The sequence below is a fragment of the Culex pipiens genome, chromosome 2 (genome assembly GCF_016801865.2).
Source record: "Culex pipiens pallens isolate TS chromosome 2, TS_CPP_V2, whole genome shotgun sequence".
Classification (NCBI taxonomy): domain Eukaryota; kingdom Metazoa; phylum Arthropoda; class Insecta; order Diptera; family Culicidae; genus Culex; species Culex pipiens.
Genome location: NC_068938.1, coordinates 60772601 through 60785009, shown reverse-complemented (window position 1 = coordinate 60785009; position 12409 = coordinate 60772601). Strand labels below are relative to the sequence as shown.

Below are 12409 nucleotides of genomic sequence, written 5' to 3'. Positions count from 1 at the left end.
ATGAGTCCGAATTGTTCAGAAGTGTCGATTTCTGCTTATCCTCGATTACACTGATCATACATTTGAAGTTATCCGGGAAGTCTTTACTATCCGGAAGTCATGACTATCCGTATGTTCTGTATGCATGATTCTGAAAATCTCAATTATCCAGAAGATTCTACAATCTTCAAAATTTCAGGAAGGTCACTGTGGGATATAAGACGAGGTGATACAATGATTTATGAAATTTAAGTATTTTAAATCAAATGTATGACACAAACGAAGCATTACGTAAATTTAATACACACGGGTAATTTGTATGCAAGATTTAGTTCACATTTGACTCAAACAGGATAGTAGTGTAGCTAAAACGCATGTTAAGAGAAACGCAAATTCGGTCTCGCGATTTGACAGAAGCCGAAACTTGCCGGATATACAGTGAGCGATTTTAGAAGAAAACGCAGGAGAGGCAAAACAAAAGAGAACGAACGCGCGGCGCTCGATGAGCAAATCGGCGTGATTCTCTTGAAAGCTCGTTCTGGCTTAGTTGGAGTAAACGAGACAGCAGGATGAGCTTTCGGATTGAATGATGACTCGTGAGCGAGTAAGGAGAGAATAGCGTGCTCTTACTCGCTGCGAACGAGCTCGATGTCGATCGATGTTTCAGTCTGGTTTGTATTTTTGAGGCGAAAAGTCATGCGTCAATTTCTTTGACGGTTATTTTGAAGATGGCCGCGATGGGACACGACAGTCACTACTTTAGAATACCATTAAATTCCAAAGAGTGCTCAAATGCTCAGCATCCGGATAATCGAGTCCGCACTGTACAACCAAGATGACTCCATCCCTGAGCGTCAGAGACTTTCCTTCCGGCGACATTCCGTTGTCTTCGAGGTTTTCGTCGTCGGCGTCGTCATCCAGAATGTATGGCGCGCAATTTGAATTATTTTCTTGCAGTTTATCTTCCGGCCCTGCGGCAACAGTGTTGCCAAGCAGAAATGTGCAAGGCTCCCCCCACTACCACAGGATAGTGGGCATGGTTTTGGCATTGAAAATTCAATCGCAATAATTTATGACCTTACGCATCCGCCTTTTCTGAGATAGGAAGGGTGGGGGAAAGTCCGGCTGACCATTGTGTCTTTGTGTTCGAAAGTGTTCAACGGGAACCAATTTGGCTTTCTTTGGCTTCAATTGGGTTTGTAAGAAAAAGGAAACTGTCGGAAAAGTGTCGTTCTGGAAAATTCCTTTTTTGTCATGTTTAATTTTGTTTGCCCAAGTCATATAACATTTTGAGGAAAAACTCAATTCAAATCAGCAAAAAGCTAGCGAAATGCTTACTTGAGAGATTACGCTCTCAAGATTCAAGATAACGCAAATAGACGAACACATTATCATAACGGTCGGTGTTCAGCCGCTGGCAGACGCGAAAATCCAACAGTCGGCAAGTTGGAAAATAAAGCTGACGGTGGATTCAGACAAGATGTCATCAGCTGGAAATTAAACTCAACAAAAAACGGTAAAGGAAAAAGAGTTAAGTTATATCAATAATTCATTTTGTATAAGGTTATAAAAATTGATTTAAAAAGACTAAGATGGCACTGAAAAAATAAATATTTTTTCACAAAATTTAAACTGTAAGAGGCGGTTGTTCTAAATTGCAACAAACTGATCATTTTTGAAAATGTGGAGAATAATTCAACCTACAAAAGTAGCTTTTCTTACTATTATTTCTAACAATATCCGATAATTCGTAAAAAAAATCACACAAGAAAATCGTTTTTTGAAGATTTTGTCCCTCGACTCTTTGAGGGGTGAAAAGAAAAAGAAAACTTTTAAGTTTCAAGCTCAAATTTCTAAATATTAGAACAAAAATAACGCAAAATGCTAAAATACATTTCATTTCAAAAAGTGTTCAAAATATTATCGATTTTTTGCAATGTTTTTGTTCTTTTCCTATTAACAACTAAGCTTTTTCTCCTGGTTAAAATACGTAATACATATTAGTAGGGTTAGTGTAATTTCACGATTTCGCGGACAGCGTGAAATCCACGAAATTTGGCTTTTTCCACGAAATCCCGTGAAATTTTATGTTTGTGTGAAACTGTAACGATTTTTCTCAAAATATGTTATCAAACTCAAATTAGAATATAAATAATAATAAGAACTACAGAGAATTAAGCGGACGGTGTAAAATTCTTGAAATTTATCAATTTTCAGATTTTTTTTCTGAGTCCTGTTTAATTTTAACGTTATTTGATTATTTGGGTGGATGATTCCCGTGAAAGTTAAAAACTACCACCTTTTTCGTATTCTGTTCTCATTCTGATTACAAATTTCGATTTCGTTACAAATTATATTATTTTTGCCTGGTGATTTTAAATTTACTTTTTGAAATGAGATGAAAACCTTGAAAATTATTTTGAATGGGTTAAATGTCGCAGAAAATTCAAACTATTTTATTCATTTTGGCTGGACAAGATTGTTAAATCTTGCTTTGATATGAAATTTAATAAAATGTAAACTGATAAAACAGAAGAAAATCAGCGAAAGCTGTTAAGAAATATTCTTCGAATATTAAAAAAGCAGTTCAATATATGAAAATACGCATGCCACACATTTTATTTAAAATATAAATAAAGCCATAAACCAGGTGGAAACTTTATCGAAAATAAGGAGATTTTTTTGTGTCACGGTGTAATTTAGTGAAGATTTTTTAGTTTAGTGAAGAATAATGTATAATGAAGCTTAAAGAATAGTTTCTGTGATTTTAACATAATCACTAAGCCTACATATTAGCCTGAAACCGCAAAAATAAGCGATACAAATTAAATTTAATAAGTGTACTGAACACGGGACGCCCAGGTTTTCCCGGGAAGCGGGAAAAATATGTTTGGAATCCCGAGAAAAAAAAAGATTGTTTTGTTCTTTGTTGTGATTTTCTTTGAAATGTCTAAAAACAAGAAGTGACAACAAAAAATAATAGCAGTCAATGATAACATTTTTATAATTTTAGAATTTCATGTTTTTTACAAAACATGTTTTACAAATTATCTACAAGTTACTATCGCCAACTGGGGTAAATCGGGACTACCGTAAGAATATGTACAGGAGATTGCAGAGCAATAAATTTGGAAATCGATGTACTAATTGTTTTGTTCTGTTCCTGTTTTAACCGAAGTCTTTCAATACATCATGCAAAAAAATTGACTTAAATAGCTGTCTTACAGTCATACCTCGGTTTAGCACCATTTATGGAGGATGCAAAACCTAGGCATGCATAACTGAAGCATAGAGCTTATGGGATTTTGGATATATGGGAGTCTTTGGTTAAAATCCTATGAAAAATCATCAAAATTTTGAAAAAAAAAATATAGTAATTTGGAACGTTAAAACTATAGTTACCGTAATCTGGGGTGAATCGGGACTATAGTCTGAATAGGGACAGCAGATTTTAGAGCACTTAAAGCTTTTAAATTTGGAAATGGATGTACTCATTTTGTTGGCCTGAGTCTGTTCTAACCGAAACCAACCAGAAAAATCAAAATATTTTGCTCCAACATGGTTAAAGCTGCTGTCCCAATTCGCCCCATGTGTCCCGATTGACCCCAGTTTACGGTACATGAAAATTTATACAGAAATACGATTTTTTCCGTATTTTGAAAATGCAATGTATCTCGAAAATGTACTCAAAATTGTTGTTATTGGTATCAAATGATCAAAATTTTTTCATGCATTCCGAATGTAATAACAATTATTTTTGAAAATACTCAAAATTATCACAAAACTACGTATTTTTGAAAAAAAAACCTCAAAATTTAAGTTTTTTACAGTATGGGTATCAAATGATCGGAATTTTTCATACATTTCGAATGTAATAAAAAAAAAATTGAAAATGCTCAAAAATTTGAGATTTTTTTTCGAAAATGCGTAGTTTTGTGATTTTTTTTAACTGTGTTATAACTTTCGAAATGTATGAAGAAATCCCGATCGGGATACCCACATTTAAAAAAAACTGAAACTTTGAATATTTTTTTCAAAAATACGTAGTTTTGTGATATCTATGAGTATTTTCAAAAATGTTGTTATTACAATCGGTATGTATGGAAATTCCCGATTATTACTCATATCGTGATAAATTGAAATTTTAAGTTTTTTTTCGAAAATACGTAGTATTGTGATATTTTGAGAATTAAAAAAAATGTATTATAACTTTCGAAATGTATGAAAAAATCACCATCAATTTTGATTGTTTTTTTCTCTTTCAAAAATACGTAGTTTTGTGAAAATTTTGTGTATTTTCAAAAAAATGTTATCATTACCATTCGAAACGTATGAAAAAATCCGAACATTTGATACCAATAGCATTAACAATAAATACGGGAAAAATACGTATTTTGTGCAATTTTTAATGTTATTACAAGTGCAATGGATAGCTGACATCATCCCGATTCCGAAACACTATAATTTTTCGATGTTTGCATGATTTTTCATACGATTATAGTCAAGCTTCAGTTATGCACTGGGCCGTGCTTTACCGAGGCAGCTGAACGAATAAAAAACCGGGGTAGTGCAAAACCGGGGCATGACGGTTATTCGTTACGATTGTCGCCCCCAGATTCCGGTGTTTAATGAAAATTAATTTAATATGACGTAAATATAATAATCAGTCTTTTAAACAAATTTAAAATAAAATAGAAAATATTTAAAGCGCCAGGTATTTTGCAGAACAATTTTCTCTTATAAGCCAAATTAATGCTGATAGATGACGAATACAAATTTTAATGTTTCAAAATTCTTATCGATTAATAAGTATTCAACTTGTAATCTATTTCCTTAACCAAATCTGAATTGTTTTTTTTTTTCAATTTAGGGAATTCCCGGGATAAAATATAAAAATTCCTGGAAATTGGTAATTCCCTGTTTTGGGATGGACGCACTACTGAACACTTATTAAATTTGTTAAATTTGATTTGTTCAAATTTAAAAAATTAAATGGTAAAGTTTTAGTATTTCTTTTTTTGCTTCTTTAATAAATGGAAAAAAAAAACTTTAAAAGGTGTAAAAACCATGCCTCTATGCATTTTTATTTAAATTTAAGTCATAAAAGTTTCATACTTAAGTAAAAAAATGCGAAACACATACAAAAAAATAAAAAGCTACTGAAATAAAATACGAAAAAACGATAAGGTTTAAAGGTGGTTAATGGAAGATGGTAGAATAAGGCAAATACTTTCATTAACATAGATAAATGAAAGTTCAAAAACTAAAATACTAATGACTTACTAAAACAAGAAAAGCAAATTTGAAGTGTCTGTGCAACATTTTTCGTCATATTTTACATTTTATAATTCAAAAACTCCTATAACTTTCTTTAAGATCAATTAAGTTACTAGAGTTCAAACATCCCACCTAGCTAGCAACATCAAAACTCAGATAAATGTACCCTCCCTTCAAAGGCTTATGAATTGATCTCCGTTGAAAGGATCCCCAAATCTCTGAACATCCTGCAGAAGAACGATTAAAGTCTCATAAAACACTAATTAGGTTGAATTGAATCTTTATAAATTTCATAGTTCTTCATTTCTGGAAATGGTTCATTCTGGAGAATGTTTTATTTCAGGGCAATGGTCATTCTGAAGAATGGCCTGAAACAGCCCAAGCCTTGAGAATAGTTATATTATAATGCATAGTTTCAAATATTTAAGATATAAAAAAAAAATTTCAAACTTCTTCAATAAAAAAAAAATGCATGTAGGAATGAATGAATAAACATTGGATAATGTATTTTATAACAGTTTACAATAATTAAATATGTTTTCAATATTGCCCCAGTAAAATAAAGGGGTGTAAATGTGTGTACCTATCATTATATTTTGTAACAAAACAACACAAACTTACCTTATAATTCAATCTGATCCTGCAAAATAATGCAACTCCCTGTTTCTACCTTTCGCTGTTCAAAAAAAATCCCAACAAACACTACAGAATCACTTTTCACACTACAGAAGCTCACACCTCCAATTATTTCGAACTGATGTTGTCAGTCTTCCACGATCGTCTGTTAGTCACTGACTAACGTTAATCTTTATCCTCTTTTTCGCAACACACACACACACACCCAAACCCTTGCGTCTCGATTGATTTCCCGTCAATCGAATCAAACGTTTTTGTGTGTTTTTCTTTTTATTAGCCTTTTTTTCTTTGTCGATTTTCTTCAATATTTCAAAGATCGCGAAAATCCAGCTGCTGGAGACGTCGACGACGCGTCGCAGTCAATCATGTTTCCGGCGTCGAGATTTTGTTTTTCCTTTCGCGATTGAGTTGAAAGCGCTTTCGGGGGGTTTGATTTATTTATATTGTTTTTTCAATAAATAATAAATTTAACTGCCGCGCTAATCATCGTCAGTTGGTTGTTTTTTTGGGTTTTTCGGTTCGAGGTTTTCCGCGCACTTTTTTGTGTTTTCCTCAAATTTCCTTGATTATTGCTTTTCCAGCCAATCGACACACTGTTCAATCACTAACGTAAACCGTGATGGGATAAACTGTCGGGGTTTTTCGCGTTTTACTAACCCCACGATTTTCGGGAGGTTAATTGGCAAAATTTGTTTCAAAGTTCACCCCGACTACATTACCGGCTATTTCAAACAGTTTTCCGGCCTTTTCGCGCGGGAAAATCGCTCCTTTCATCCAGCGCAGTGGCGGTCTCCTTCTCTATTTATTTTGATTCCCGCCGGCGGCAATTTCCCGTGTGTGTGGGTCCAACAGTGGCCGAGCAGTCCATAAACCGGTCCAAACGGCGCCTCGGATGTTCTTCGCACTAAACGACCACCAAAACGATTCGGTAAACCAACCGATTTTCACAACCAACCTATTAGACCGAGCGGAAAACCCAAACACCAAACAAACTTTCCAAGATCGACAAACGACACCGCAAAACCCTCGAAAATTCTAATTCTAACCTCGGAAGCACGAAAAACACGTCCGCACGGTTGCAGCGTCCAACGACGAATGACGGAACCGGCGGTGATTCTGTTTTTCCATGATTCTCTTCTGCCGCCGACCTGCCGAACAATCTGTTGATCCCTTTCTCTCACAATCTCGCGTGCTCTCGCGCACAGATGTTGATGGGTGTGTTTGCTCAGCGGCAGCATGGGATGCTGTGCTCACCTCTCTTAACCCACCGCGTTGTTTGCGGGAAATCTTTGGATGTTCGAGTACACCTGTGTGTAAGGAATACATCTCTGAGCTCAGCTTAGTAGCGCATGTGTCTGGAAAATTGGTTGATTAAGATATAGCTAAGAAAATTTGGTAAAGATTTGGAATAAGTAAAAACAGAAAATATAAAAAAAAATTATTGAAAACTGTATAAAAACTTAACAATATTAAATTAATTGTTGAGTAGTTCTCTACAATTTTGCCATTTTTTCGAAATTTTAAATTGTTCATGTTTTCATTTGGATGAAACTTTCCTAAGTCAAAAGAAGCAATTCTGCCCAATTTGGTTTTTCCATACAAGTCCCCATACAGTTTTTGGAGCTGGTCATACAAAATGTATGTATGAAATTCTGTATCTTGAGAAGGGATTCCCTGATCAATTTGGTGTCTTCCCGCATAAAAAAGTACCATATAAAAACTTTTTTTCATATGGTAATTGAACTTTAAACTATATTGTTACTACCATTTCCAAAAATGTTTGACTACTATTTTAAAAATGGTATTTATATGGTTGGCATGAATTTTTACTATCTCACAAATGGTTTAACCATCTGGCATAAGGGTGGTTAGCAATGGTAACCTTAAAAAACTCAGTACTATTTTCGTCAAAAAACTGTTTGTTGTATGGTAAATAAATGGTTTAAGTACTATTTGGCAAAAAGTAACCTTAAATCAAACAGTTCACAAATAGTTTAATATAGTTAAATTTTAATTTTGGGAAATTGAAAAACGATTTCACAAATAGTTACCATTTCTCAAAGTGTCATTGTATGATCCAATATGGTAATCAAATGGTAATTTTTTATCCGGGTTGGGCAAAGTTGCAGGTTGGAATTAGGACTTTTCGGATGAAATAGGAACACGGAAACAATCATTTTTTTTATTTACCTTATTATTAGTATTTTTAGGCCGTTTCTGACCAAAATCGAGAAGAAGAGGCAAAAAATAAAAAAAGTTTTTTGAAAACAAAAATTTCCCGTGATTTTTCGGACTGATCTTGAAGGAGAAAAACTTTCGAAACTTTGAAAATATTTGCAAAGGCCTCGCAAAATACGTATATTTTTTAAATCTTCGATTTTTTATATAATTTAGAGGACTTAAAAAAAAACTTCTGAGCCATAGTGCGTGATGGTGCAAAATCTGATTTAAAAGATGAGCAATTCTCTGAAATTTTGGTCACTCAATTTTTTTATGTTTTTTTTTTAATCCGGCTGAAACTTTTTTGGTGCCTTCGGCATGCCCAAAGAAGCAATTTTGCATCATCAGTTTGTCCATATAATTTGGCATCTGCCCATACAAAAATGATATATAAATACCCCAAAATCTTTTGAAGAAATTTTTCGATCGATTTGGTGTCTTCGGCAAAAATGTAGGTATGGATACGGACTGTACTGGAAAAAAATGAAACACGGTAAAAAAATTAGGTGATTTTTTTGTTTAACTTTTTATCACTAAAACTTGATTTGCAAAAAAATGAATATTTTTATTTTTTGAAATGTTTTAGGGGACATCAAATGCCAACTTTTCAGAAATTTTCAGATTTTGCAAACAATCTTTGACCGAGTTATGAATTTTGAAATGTTATTTTTGATTTCGATCAAAAAATTCCTTCAAAAGATACAGATTTTTGAATTTTCATATATCATTTTTGTATGGACAGCTGCGAAATTTGTATGGAAAATTATATGGACAAACTTATGGTGCAAAATTGCTTCTTTGGGCATACTTAAGGCACCAAAACAGTTTCAGCCGGAACAAAAAATTCAAAAATTAAAATTAAAAAAGACCTACTTCGTGGAGAATTGCTCAGTTATGATTTTTTGAAAATAATAATCGTATTTTTAAGAAAATTTCGAAAATTTCTGCAAAAATATAACAAATTAGTTTTAAAGCAAAATCGAGTTTGCAATTAAAAAGTAATTAACTATTTTTATTTATTTATTTAAAATTAACACTTGATAGAAACAGTTTCTTGACCAGTTCATTTTCTCACTTGAAGTCATTTTCATTTGTTTTTAGGTTATGTTATTTCTCTTTGTTTATGCAATGATCATTTGATGTACTCTAACCTAATTTTTAGTTTGTTTTAAGTTTTTTTTTTGTTTATAGTTTTATCATATTCGAACTAAATGATGTCTCTGTAAACGATAAAGGCTTGCCCTTATGTATATTTTTGAAATAAAAATACAACTACAAATACATATTTCACAATTTTTATTAATTTATTTTTATATGTCACTATTTTCATCTATTTATTTATTTTAGTAAAATGTACCGTTTTCAAATTATACCTACTTTGGGGTAAAAAAAAGCCATTTCCTTTGTTTTTTTTTTGCATATTAGAAATACTTCTTGTAAGAAAAATACACCAGAAAAGATATTTTTGAAAAGCTGAGAAATATTCTACATTTTTTTCTCTGGAATTTGAAAATCGGGCTATTAGTTTCCATGATACAACCTCACAAAGTATTTTTTGGAACCAATTTTGAAGGGGGGGAGGCGACAAAAAACTTTGAAAATATTTGCAACGGCCTTGTCATGCTATCACCAAAAATAGGTAAAGATCGAAGAATTTATGTTTTTTAAGTTCTAGTTCTAAGTATTATATTTTAAGTATTTTTCCGATCTCTAAAAATAATTAATTTTACAAATAATTTTATGTTGAAAATTTTAAATTTTCAGCAATAGCTTTTTATGCCCTCCTTTTTGTGTGTTTTTATAGGGAGGAGGGTTTGAGCAAAAACCTGAAATAGAATTTGCATTGCAATTATTTTTTTAATTTAAAAAAATTGCAATGATTTGAAATGGAATGTCAAAGAAAATTTTATGCAACATTCGTCGCCCGATTTGATGGCCTGTTCAACATTCCGAAAAAAAGTACAAAAGTAGTTTTAAAAACTCTCCATTTTTCGGTACTAATCTGTAAATTTTTTAGGAACATGACATTTTATGGAAAATTGTATGTACCGTAAACCAGAATTAGATTGAAAAGCAGGGTGACATTGATAAAATCAAGATTTTTTAGTATGGAGTTTTCAACAAATATAAAATTCATGTATAAATGCTCTCAAAGTGTCATGTTTTTCTTAATAAAAAATGAGTTCGAATTGGAAAACGGGCTGCAAAATCGAATTATTTAGACTATTTCACATCAAGAACAGTAAAAATAAGTTTCTAAGGTACAAGTTTTAGTTGTTGTTGAAATAGGATTGAAAAATATCTTCAGATTCAAGATTTTTTAGTTTATTTGAAGATTAGTAGTTTATTAGAAAAAAATATGAATTTAACCCTTTCCGGCCTGACTTTTTTTTAATATATTTTTTTAAGTTAGGCCGTTGCAAATATTTTGCAAAGATTTAATGAATTTTTTTCGTCAATATTTAGGTATTTTGTAAACTAATGATTGCAAAACAACTTAATAGGTGTTAAATGCATTTTAAAACACTTTTTTCTTTGAAATGTTGAAATGATGGCTCGTTATTTCAATTATTATACTTTTTTATTTGTTTGCCTCCAACATTTTTATGCAATAAATAAAAAAAAATTAATTTGGATTGCTACCGAAAATATGCATCAAAATCAATGGATTTATGAAATTAATAGTTATATTCATAAATCTGTATATTTCGTTGTCCCGTCACGATAAGAATAAATATTATTTTTATTAACTTGAAAAATGTTTGCAACGGTTAGCCAGCACTTGTAACTTATTTGCAATGAATCAATCAATCACAGTCTCCGGATCAATGAAAGCGCTTCAAAATTTCATTGATTCAAAACGCCTGAATGTTTGCAACACTTGTACGATATCAAAGCTTTTGCTTTAGGTGAAGCTTTCGAAGCCAGTGACGTTCCTTAAGCTTAACAAGCGTCACACACGATGTCATCGTCACAAATCAACGATGCCAGATTATTTTAAGGGAGATCTGCATTTCCTTAAAATAAATCTGTATTTGATCTGTACCGTGTCGAATTTGTATCCATTGATGAAACTTTTGAATTTTTAACACTAGATTTAGGCTTTTTAATCATATCAATGCACAATTCAATCATAAAAGTGTTGAAATTTTTAAATACAATCTATTTTAATAATTCTATTCAATAAAATATTTGTAATTTTCGGAATCGAAAAATCTGTAAAACGCAGATTTTTCTGTACATCTGGCACTGACTGCTTCCAACTCAAAACTCACCCAACTCCGCACGAGCGTGCCGCCACTTGACAGCTCCGCTCAAACACGCCTTCCTTGCGCTGCTTGAGTTGTCAAATTCAGTTCAGTATCAGACATTCATCGGTTCGTTCGTTCGTTCATTCGTCGGGAAGAAAATCGAGATCTCGAGCAGGAGGAAAAAAAAAGTCCAATCTTTTTTCAACCGCAGTCTTGCAAACGTCGTCGACGTCTCGTCCGGGAGTTTTTGAGTTGAGCGGAGTCGTGTGTTGTGTTCCGGATCACACCGTGGGTTTGAACCGAAAGGTGCAGCTTGGTTAGTAAAGAGTTTCGAGCAGCAGGAGGAGGAGGATTTTTTCCCGGCGAGGATTGCTGGTTTCACCGAGTGCGGACGGGGGGAACACGGTGGCCAAGTGATGCTCTAAATACTGCGGAAGAGCAGGAAGATTGTGTGCTTCGGGTTGGGGAAGAAGATTTTATCCAAGAAGCGAATGTGGACCAGGAAGAAAATGCTTCCTAGAGTTGGAAAATTGAAGATTTTTTTTAGGTTTTTTTTTTTGCTTGTTTGGTATCCGACTGCGATCCGAGACGTGTGCGTGCGTGAGAGAAAGAGAAAGAACCAGCCTTTGGACCGTGTGTCAGGGGGGAAAATATGCGGAAAATTTCACCTGAAAAGTGTTTCGTGGAAGAAATGCACCCATTTCGCACCGCTGATAACGACTCACCCCGAATCAAACGCCCGGAAGTTGCCCGCAATCCGAAATTCCGTTCCCCAGACATCGATTCCCCGAAGGAAAATCCCGTGTCCCCGGCCGCCAGACACGCACCCCGCGCGCTCTCTCCTCTTTGCCTCTTTGGGGCGAGACAGAGAAAAAGAGTGGTCTGGGACTGAGGTCGCGAGGGAGGTTGACGGAAGACGGCCGACGACGACGACGACGGCCACGGTGTTGGTAAGAGCGGGAAAGAACGATTGAAAGCAGAAGGAAGCACGGCAAGAGGAGAAGGAAAAAAAATACAGGCCAGAATCACTCCCTGCAGGGATGCCA

The 12409-nt window shown here is 33.8% G+C and overlaps 2 protein-coding genes across 3 annotated transcripts in view; one reads left to right on the top strand and one right to left on the bottom strand.

Annotated features, from left to right (window-relative positions):
- Window positions 1-6980, bottom strand: part of LOC120420588 (uncharacterized) — a 50018-nt gene extending 43038 nt beyond the window's left edge. The window contains exon 1 of the mRNA XM_039583664.2: window positions 5878-6980. The gene's annotated coding sequence lies outside the window, so the exon portion shown is untranslated. The remainder of the gene's footprint in view (window positions 1-5877) is intronic.
- A 4497-nt stretch (window positions 6981-11477) lies between these two features.
- Window positions 11478-12409, top strand: part of LOC120413580 (nuclear receptor-binding protein homolog) — a 132410-nt gene continuing 131478 nt past the window's right edge. Inside the window, exon 1 of one of the 2 annotated variants that reach the window (XM_052707830.1) lies at window positions 11478-11669. The gene's annotated coding sequence lies outside the window, so the exon portion shown is untranslated. Of the gene's footprint in view, window positions 11680-12409 lie in introns of both variants that reach the window. The other variant, XM_052707829.1, reaches the window with a different exon arrangement.